This window comes from Mesocricetus auratus, unplaced genomic scaffold (assembly GCF_017639785.1).
Source record: "Mesocricetus auratus isolate SY011 unplaced genomic scaffold, BCM_Maur_2.0 Super-Scaffold_100018, whole genome shotgun sequence".
NCBI lineage: Eukaryota > Metazoa > Chordata > Mammalia > Rodentia > Cricetidae > Mesocricetus > Mesocricetus auratus.
The window spans coordinates 33,101,811-33,112,649 of record NW_024429199.1 but is presented as its reverse complement, the minus strand read 5'-3'; positions in this window follow the sequence as shown (position 1 = coordinate 33,112,649).

Genomic DNA, 10,839 nt, shown 5'->3' with positions numbered 1-10,839 from the left:
ATCTCTATCTACTGCAAATAGAAGCTTCTCTGGTAATGACTGAGAAATTCACTAATGCATGGATATAAGGATAAGCCATTAGAATTGATTTAATACTATGTTTATTTGGCAAGATAATAATTGTAGGTTCTCCCCTAGGACTTGTGATCTGTCTAGTTACAGGCTCTTGGACAAACAATGGTGACTGGTATAGGTTTTATCTTTCAGTGCAGGGCTTAAATACAATCAAAAGTGGTAATTACTCTCATGATCTCTGTGCCATTATTACACTAGTGAGCATGTCTTTCCAAGCCAGTTAAGATTACAGTATTCAAGCCGGGCGGTGGTGGTACACGCCTTTAATCCCAGCAGTTGGGAGGCAGAGGCAGGCGGATCTCAGTGAGTTCGAGGCTGGACTGGACCGACAGCCTCCAAAACAATACAGAGAAACCCTGTCTTGTAAAACCAAAAGAAGAAAAAAAAGATTACAGTATTCAGGGTTGATAGTTTGGTAAGACGGTTGATTACTTTTCCCCTTTGTTACCATAAATAGTACCTTCCAGAACTATGAAAGCTAGCCAATAGGGATGAAACATCCAGGTCAGTTCCAGCTTGATTTATCCATGTTTTATAACTCAATTATGTGCTTTATTCAGCAATGGAGTCTTTTTATTATTTTTTATTGTTTCTTTTTTATTTTTATTATTATTTATTTTTAACTTTAAATTTAGATTAGAAACAAGGTTGCTTCACAAGTCAGTTCCAGGTCATTCTCCCTTCCCCCTTCCCCCCGTGTCCTCCCCCAACCCCCCCAATATCCCCTCATTTCCCCAGGGAAGGTGAGGCCCTCTATAGGGGTGTCCACAGTCTGTCATTTCATCCAGGGCAGGGCCCAGACCCTCCCCCAAGAGTTCAGGGTGAGAGTGCATCTCACATTGTTCTATGGGAGTCCAAAGTCCATGTGTATACGCGGGATGAATACTGATCTACTGCCCAAGGCTCAATAGATTATCTAGGCCTCCTCACTGACACCCCCATTCAGGGGGTCTTGATCAGTCCCATGCTGGATTCCCTGGCATCAGCCTGGGATTCAAGAGTTAACCCTTGTCAGGTCAGCTGTTTCTGGGGGTTAAGCCAGCCCAGTCTTAATCCCTTTGGTCATCAGTCCTCCCTCTCTGTTACTGGCTTTCTTGAGTTCAGCTCAGTTCAGCAATGGAGTCTTACCATGAAGCTACAGAGGGTAACCAAGAGCATTTGGGAATAGTTTGTAATGTTTAGGGAGTCTATAGGACCTCATTGACCAACATCTCTAAGTGAAGTGATTCATTCCTCAAACTATGCTTTTATTTGCTAGCTTGTGGTATCTAGTGTCACTTTATAGGGTAACTCTATTTTAAAGCCTTTTAGTATACACATATGTGTATATTATAAGAGGCTTCTAAGTTGTTTCCATATGCATCTTTGAAAATGTCTTAACTGTTATTAATCCCTCTCAATATTCTGCTCTCAACTCTGTCTTTCATTCAATACTCCTGGTTAACCCTTCCTGCTCCATTATTTCCCTTTAGGCCTTTATAGCATTGTGTTCTATATCCTCTCCATTGCAAGCAGTTTCTCATGGCCTCTTATTAACTTCCTGATCTTTATGGTATTCCTAATGGGAGTTTCTGAAGATTCAACACTAACAACTGCAGATGAGAAAAAAACATGAGAATTGATTGCCATTGCATGTATTTATCTGTGTGTTTCATAATTTTCTTAATGAATGAATAATATTCCATTGTGTGAAAATACCATAGTTTGTTATTCATTCATCAGTTTATGGACATCTAGGCTGTTCCCACTCCCTGGTTATTGTCTATAGAGCAGCAGTGAACATTAATGAGCAGGTATCTTTATAGTAAGATATAGAATGCTTATATATGCCAAGAGTGTTATAGCTAGATGGAATCTTTTCCTAGATCTTATAAGATAACCCTCAAATAGGGAACAGATTCTAATGAACCATCAGAGGATGATAAGATTCTTTAAAGATAATTTTTTCTTTTCCTTTTCATTTAATAGAAAAACTTGAGTTTGAATAGACTTGGAATTATAGGCCCAGACAACCTCTTTTCTTAGTTGCCTCCAAAAAAATTCAAAGTTCTTAATTTGTGACCACAACAGAAATGTGGTCATTGAGTGCCATTGAAAGGACATTCTGTCATTCAAGAGTTACACTGAAAAAAAAACCCAGATCAGGGTGGCCTATATTGTAGCTGTGGAGGTGATTAATCCACTCCATATTTCAGGCATGTGATAATGCTTCTGACTCACAGTTTTTTTCCCTAAAATGAGGTCATTAGTACTTTTCCTGTTTTCTTTACAAGCTTTTCCATAAAGATCAAGTAAGTTCACATCTAGAGAACTCCCTACATTGTGAGGCGTTGTATAAGAAACATGGCACAGCCTCATAATTTGAGAACTCTAAAGCTTAAAATAATCAGTATTCCAAGTATCATTTCTCCCTGAGGGTCTTCAATTCTTGTTTATTTAATTGATGAGAAGAAGATATTTCTGTAGCAACAGGAAACTAAAAATAGAAATGTTTTTAGTAAGAAAAAGATGTGTATCATGCCCAAGTAAATAAACGCCAAAGGTATGTGTGCTACAAGGGATTCAGCAGACCCTGGTCTTTCATGCTCTGCTTTTCTACCGCCCTTCACATCGTCTGTAGGTTGCTCGAGATAGCTGATCTAACTCAGGAGGGGAAAGTTGTGAAGAAGATGCACAACTTTCTTTGACTTGTACATGCTTCCTGGAATGTTAGAACCATTTCCAGTTACATTCGGTTGCCATATCATTAAAGAGTTATGCTTTATTACAGAAAATAGGGAAATGGGTTGTCATCTTGGGTAGCTATGTTATTATCTGAAAACCAAAGGGTGCATTACTAAGTCAATATTTTCTCTTCTATAGTAGACAAACTCAGATATACTCCCATTGGAACTGCAAAATAATTAAATCAAAATAATATTTTATTTAAATGAAGATACAACTAGAAAAGTTAAATTGTACTTACCTTAATTTTGTAATTAAATCGTTGCCTGGATAGGTAATAAACTCAATGTAACAATAGCACAGTGTCAGCCACATGTCTACTAACTTACACATATTGAAGAATAAAGAGCTAGAATAAGAGAAAAGATTCGTAAGTGTTTTCTCTGTTGAAACACAAATTCTAACAATGAAATTCTTTTCAGCCTTGAAGATGTAAACGAACAGCTTTCCAAATTGTCCTCTGACTCATGGAGCAGGTAGGCAAACTGTATCAAACCATGAGATGCAAAATTTGTGGAGCACAAATCCTACAGGGCCTTCAGACAAGACCCTTAAAGGAGAAAACCACAGGTGAACTGGGGGAAGCGACTCTTCTGTACCAGTTTGGAAGACTCTCTGGGTAACAGATCCTGAACAGTCTCACTGAAAACTTGCCTGAGAGTGACAGTCATTCCAGCCTATGCTCCTTCATTCTTGAAAATCCTAGAATTCTTTTAATCTTGATACAATAAACTGTGGTACGGGTGTGATTCCGAGGTTCCGAATTCAATAGATTATGGTGTCCATTGTCTTAATAAAAGGCAACATGTGATACTATGGGAAAAACACTTGCCATGCAAGTGTAAGAAGCCTATGTTTGATTCCCCAGAATGCCCATTAAAAAAGGGCAGGTGTGGTAGTGTGGGCCTGGAATCCCAACCCTGAGGAGATCTATGGAGGTTCTATGGAGATCACTGGCCAACCAGCCTAGTGCAATTGGTAAGCTCCAAATTCAGGCCTTAAAAAATAAGGCAGGAAGTGGCAAAGAGACATGACACCAACCTCTGGCCTCCACACATGTACATTCATGCAGAGATATGCATGTGAAACTGCACACACAAACATAAAAATAAGAGAATTTGCATAATTTCTGAACATTGTTTTCTAAAATCTCATGCTAATGGTTAGTGTTTGTTTCTGGACCTGCCTTCCAGCTATTCAATGAACAACTAAAATCCTCTCAAAAACAAGGTAGACTACAAATAAAGCAGATATCCAGAGCCTGGCATGATGATGTATACCTTTAATCCTGGCACATGGGAGGCAGAGCATAGCGGACCCGAATAAGTACAAGGCAAGCCTGGTCCCAGTCCAGCCAGAGCTACATAGTGAGACCCTGCCTTACAGCAAAAATCAAACCCAAATCTTTCTTGGGGCTGGAGAGATGGCTTAAACATTAAGAATGGTTTAGGTCCTGCAGAGTACCAGACTTAAATCCCCAAGCAACTCTGTTGAGCAGCTCATAACTGCCTGTCACTCCAGCTGCAGGAGATACAATGCTGTTGCCATCTGCCTCTGTGGCTATCTGCACATACTTGTTCACACACACACACACATGCACGCACACGCACGCACATGCATACTTACACATAAATAAAAGTGGAATAAAGTATTCAAAATGTATGAGAACTTGGTGTTTTCTCTTTCTAGTATGGTGAGTGCTGTATGTGATGTAAAACATCTCTGGGGGGTAGCTCCTAGCACTGTGCTTGTCGAAATTCTCTCTTTTGAAAGGTAAGAAATGACCCCCAACGTAAAAGTCTGTGCCAGAGGGGGAACCTATAAGAAGCAAGTGAAGTCCTGAGTGGATGTGTGTTGTTAGACCCCTGGTAAATGGCAAGGCCTTCCCTGGGACTGTGTGTGGACATTGATAACATGTGCAAAAAAATGTCCGCTGTAGCTTTTTCCTACCTCCGATTATAGCCTGAAGGCCGCTCCCTTGCAGAGACTGTGTCTGTCAAGATTACTTCAGCCTTCCTCCTCATCCAGCTATCTATCGTAACCCTGCCTCTATGTTCAACTGTATATAATAAATACACTGGGGTTCTGGGTGCTGTGCTGTGGACTAGCAGAAAGCCTAGGCTGCCCCCCCCCGCCATTCTAGCTTTTCTTTATGTACATCTGTCAACACTTCAGTGTCAGCCATTTTTTCCCTCACTGATGCCTTAAGGTCAGTCCTTAGACCCAAGCAAGTAAAGTAAGGGACAGAAGCTCATGAGAGGCAGCAGGTATCAATATCCCCAAGGAATATTTTGTACTCACTAACATAATCAACAAATATTAGTTAGTATAAATAAATGTTATGGTGCTTAATTTACTGCACGCTAGTGCATTTAATCTTTTCTATAAGCAACAGACATCAACCAGGCTTAGGTTTGGAGTATATTAGTATGCATTATAATTTTGTATCTTAATATATGACTTGAGGCACCCATCGGAGTTTTAATTATCTCTTTTGTAAAGAAGAGACATTATATTACACTCATATTTGGAATTTCAACCATATGGTTCTCTCTTACATAATTAGAAAACACTGCAAAGTCCCCCTTTACATCTATGCATTTTAATATAGATGCTCATCTGCATACATGATGAACTGATGACATTCATACATCTCTTCATGAATATATACACATAATCATGTTTATTGTGCTTTAGGAGAAATTTAAACAAGTTTTCCCGGGAGGTTTTGACTATCCAGTGTGAACTGGGCATGCTAATTCTAGAAATGAACTGTCAAGTACTTTCTCATGTGGTTGCAATGCCAACAACAGAGGCAGATTTTTATGGGCATTAAAAGAAAAGAAATGAAAAAAGGGCCAGCCCACAGGAGCTCACAGATTATCATGACCAATTATGAAAATTTAGTTCCTTGTCTAAAGCAAGCATGTTCCGGCGATATAAATAATAAAGCAGTCTGGTACATAGCAAAGACCACGGTTGCAACAATGCACCACCCAAGTGCAGTGAGACCCAACAGAAGTTGGCAGTCTCATTTTTTTTCTTTTCTTTTCTTTTGTTTGTTTTTTGTTTTTTCGAGACAGGGTTTCTCTGTGGCTTTGGAACCTGTCCTGGAACTAACCCTTGTAGACAAGGCTGGTCTCAAACTCACAGAGATCTGCCTGCCTCTGCCTCCCGAGTGCTGGGACTAAAGGCGTGTGCCACCACCGCCCAGTTATTCACATTTCTTTAAGGAGTAAGATGACATAAATGAGTGGGTGAGATGCAAAACAGAGAGTGTATTAGATAAAAGTGTTCAATTGACTCTTGGCGATAGCCTGTCAGAATAAGGAAAGCGCAGGTGAGACCAATGAACTTGCTTTGCAGAAAGGGCCAGAAACAAGAGATCTGACATGCAATACCATAGATTTCAAAACAAACAAACCCAATGAAAACGTATTTCAAAAGAGAAATGGGGTTAGAGAGATTACGGGGTTGTTAAGAGTTCTTGCTGCCCTTGCAGAAGTACTGAATTCTATTCCCAGAATGTATGTCAAGCAGCTCATAAGCACAGTAACTCCAGACTCAGGGGAACCCAATGCCCTCTTCTGGCCTCCATAGGTACCTGAATACCTGTGGCCATACACACAGACATACACACACAAATAAACAAAAATAAAATCAATCTATAGTTAAAGAAGAGTTGGACTTCACCATTCATGGCTGTTTTCTCCCCCTCACTCTTCTGAGATTATATCTCTTCTGTGCGGTGTCAGCATCTATGAATGTTATAATCAAAGACCATTCTGTTGCATGTTTTCTGGCTCTGTGTTAAAGAGTCATTTATTTAAACAGAGAATAAAATTGGTGACACAAAAACCAATTGTCAAGTCATATCCTGGAAAGGTGTCCTAAACTCAAATTCATTTAAGCCTGACCTCCTCCCAGGTCCCAGAGAGCAGCCTTTGAAGAATTGGAATCAACAGATGGGGGCCATCCAGCTGTGCACCTGTAAAACCCTCTGATATTGATTTCTGTGATTTTCAGATGTGCCACCATAAGCAATAGGTTGAGCACAATGAATTCAAAAATTCTAAATTGAAGTTCTGTAATAGCTACCCTGCTCTCTTATTTCCTGTCTTTTTGATAAGCTGCTTCCCTTCAACCTATGCATACAGAACAGAAACAATTTGGTTTGCCCTTGAAGAATCACTCCCCCATCGAGAGAAAAAGAACACTGATATTGTTCACATTTTCCCCAGTGTGGATTCATGTCATGCCAGTTTTCTCAGCTCTGCTTTGAAAGTGTGGCGAGTGGTGAAAGCTCACATTAACAAGCATAGCCATTTAATTTCCAGAATTAATGAGTGGCACTCAAGACACTAAGTACATTCTACCAGAATATCAGGTTCCTTAGAAATCCTTCTGTAACTCGGACAGAAGAAGATGACCAAATGGTGTTAAATTAATGGTGTTTTCACAGTAGGAAAGAAAAAATACTGTAGCATGCAGACACAACATCACTTCAATTTGTTAAGGACTAAATTTATTTCATCTCAATTAGCAAATAGACTTTGCTATGATGCATTGGTTGGATTGCTAATAATTTAAAACTCGGTGTGTCTTTGGTCATGACAACAGGGCAGTGAGATGAGGCTATGAAAATATTTGAATTCTATTTGCTATAGTTTTAAGTGAAAAGAAAAAAAACTTCATGTGATTCTAACAATGAGTATGGTTACTAGTCCGTGTGTTTACACCAGGTCTTCTGGAGAAGCTAAGATGTAATTTCACATTTGAGCCACTACAAAAATAACCCCCAGAGTACCTCAGGTCAGCTTTCTCTCCCTAGCACTCTCCAAGTTTCTGTCTCCATGATATTCTGGGGCAATGGTCAGCTTTTAAAACACAGGAATTAAAGCCTATGCGGTAGTGACCAGCCTCCCCATTTTAGCAGCCATGACAGGTTACCATGAGCTCACATGACCTGGCAGCTCCTCTCCTGGTCACTAGGAGGTCAGATGCCCCCTCATGGCAAGGAGCCAACCATAAGTTAGCTGGCAGAGCGGGGCTTCACCGCTCTGGGTATGCTTTATGGACAACTGCACAACAGTGAAGTGCAGAGCACAGCAACCGCTCTGGGAGGTTCTATGGGCCATAACAACCATTTGACCATTTGACCAATCAACACAGGGCAGGACGTCCAAACTTGGAAGTGCACCAGTCCTGAGACTGTCCCATACTCCTAGACACTCCCCTTACACTGCCCTTTAAGATCTCTGCCTGAAGGTTGCTAGGAGTCTTTCTCCAGCCATCCGCCATGGTGGAGGGATGAAGGGCCCAAGCTAATGGGTATAGCTTGCTAAATAACTTCAGTAAAAGACTCTTTGCTTTTGTATAGAAATGGGCCTCTTGGTGATTTTGGGGTTCAGAATTTGGGCACAACAATGCCATATGTATGTGTTCCTTCTGGTTCCATCCCTTCTGGGTAGCTGCCTTACATCATCAGTCTCCGTGTTTGTTTTGGCTTGCATGACCCATTCACTTTAGCATCCTATGATGCCTTGAAACAATGGCTGCTATTATACTACTGGCTAGGAGTTGTGGTCTTTCTCATCTCACCCCCATCTATGCAACAGAAAAGATGGCAGGGGCCCAGACATGCTGCCCACAATGCCGTGAGCTCCACTCTTACCCAGGAAGTTAAAAGATCAGCTCTCTGGTCTCTCAGGGCTTTCTTTCTTTCTTTCTTTCTTTCTTTCTTCCTTCCTTCCTTCCTTTCTTTTTACTTTTTATTTAATTGAATCTTAAATTGAATTACAGTAAGATCACTCCTGACTGAAAAATGCAGATTGAATTCTCTGTCACAAATACAACTTAAATTTACTTTGTTTTATTATGATCCAGAGTTCAAACTATTACCAAAAAGGAAATGTTATAAACAGATTAGAAAATGATAAATGTGTTTTTTATCAAAGTTAGCTGCAAATACATTCATTTTTTAAGTTTATACACACTGCCTTATCCATGTAAACCCCAGAACAGATCAGCTTGGGAGTGACTCTAGTTGGCAAATATGATTAGACATATGGTCTTCTATTCTTATGTTAGTAGTTAATAAATAATAGACAAAGGTTTAATTCTGAGTGTTAAATTTAAAGATATAATAATCATTAATCATAAAAATATAATTACTCATATTATGCTATTAATTATTATATAAATATGCTATTAATGACTACTAATTCATATGAAGTTTCATTAACTTCATATATATTCCTATGTTCATGTTCCTTGTCTCTGGGCTCCTGTAATGCAGGAAGAAAGAACGTGATTGACTTTGATTTTCTTTTTCTTTTGGCTGGGCATATGCAATACCATTTGGTTAAGCTGACTTACCATGGCCATTCATTCACTGCATGATATCCCATCAATATTTACTGGGCACTTATTTCATGCCATGAACTGTGCTGCATGCTAGGGAATACATAAAAATAAGCGAACAAAACAGAGTCCTGCTTGTGAACATGCCAAAATTTTTTTAGCCACCGTGAAACAGACTGGGAACTCAACCCCTTGACATTCATTACTTTTTCCAATAAGATAACAACTACCTAACATATTTACTCATTGCATTAAATGTAACTGTTTTTCCTCATGTTTTAGTATGTTGGCCAAAAAAATTCTTGGGTATCATTAGTTCACTAGGAAAATTGTGATAATGTTGAGAAAGTATAGTTCTAATCTTTGTTAGAAGTTTTAATCATCTCTATAAAAATCATAAACAAAATTACAAACCATTTAAAGAAAATAGCCTTGGATTAACATTTCTGCATTTTTGAAAGCACCAGTGCCTTTTAAGAATATCTTCCACATGACACTAGGTAGTGGGTATTATTTTGAATGAAAGTAAACTCCATGACAACCCAACCTTGCCATTGTTTTCACTTCTGATTTTCTGACACATGAAACAACTGCTGGGACATAGTAAGCATTTAAAAGTACTGCATGACTTCCGTGTAAGATGGCAGGCACATCAGATGATCCCTTCTGGTGAGCCAGCAAAGGAGAGGTTCAGAATAAGGAACAATGGACTCTACCCCAAAGAAAGAAATACAAAAACTTCTTTGGAAACCCATGAAAGACGTGAAAGGCCTGAAGAAGACTATAAAGAAAGATGCAACACAAGAGGAGCAAGCTGCACACAGCCTAGTACACATTACCTCAGCAGCTGCCCAGTCTAGGCACACATTACCTCAGCAGCTGTCCATGGTCTAGGTACATACTTCCTCAGTGCAGTGTCCACTCATAAGGTGAGCCAAGTGAAAACCACAAGTCACATCCAGCCACAGATTTTGTGTGTCAGTTGCTTCCTCTCCCAGATGGGTCAGGGGCTGAAAGCAATCCTGCTTTGTCACATCATCTGACTCAGAAAGCACAGCTGTGTACTATCTTAAGAGAGACCTGTTATTTGAAGGCTTACTACAGTCAAGATGTCAAAAATACAAAACAAAGAAACAATATTGAAAACTGTGGGGTGGCGAAATACCAATTACCTACAAAGGCAAACATGGACAAAATAGCAGAGCTCTTCTTTGAAACTACCAAAGCTAGGAAAGGAAGGAAGATTTTATTTATAGCAGTAACTATCCAAGATTACTTTAGCCACAGTTCTATCTTTTTAAAACTATAGGAGAATTACATACATTTCAAGAAAGGTGCAAATTGAGGAAGTTCTTTATAACCAAGCCACCACTGCGGAATATACTTGAAGGAATACTATATACCAAAGAGAAAGACAGTTTCCAGCACAGGAGAACACAAAAGAATACATTTTATGAGGGGAATGAACAAACAATGGAAAGTTGGGAAGAAATCCATCACATCCAATACTGTGAACTAAAAGAGTCCTGATACTAATACAGTATAAAACTAAGAACCAACAATAACACATCCAAGTAGAAAAACAACCAGTCAAATGACAAGAGTCAGCAAATGTCTCTCAATATCATCTTACCTGCAAATGGCCCCAACTCTCCAATAAAGGAACATAGCCTGGCT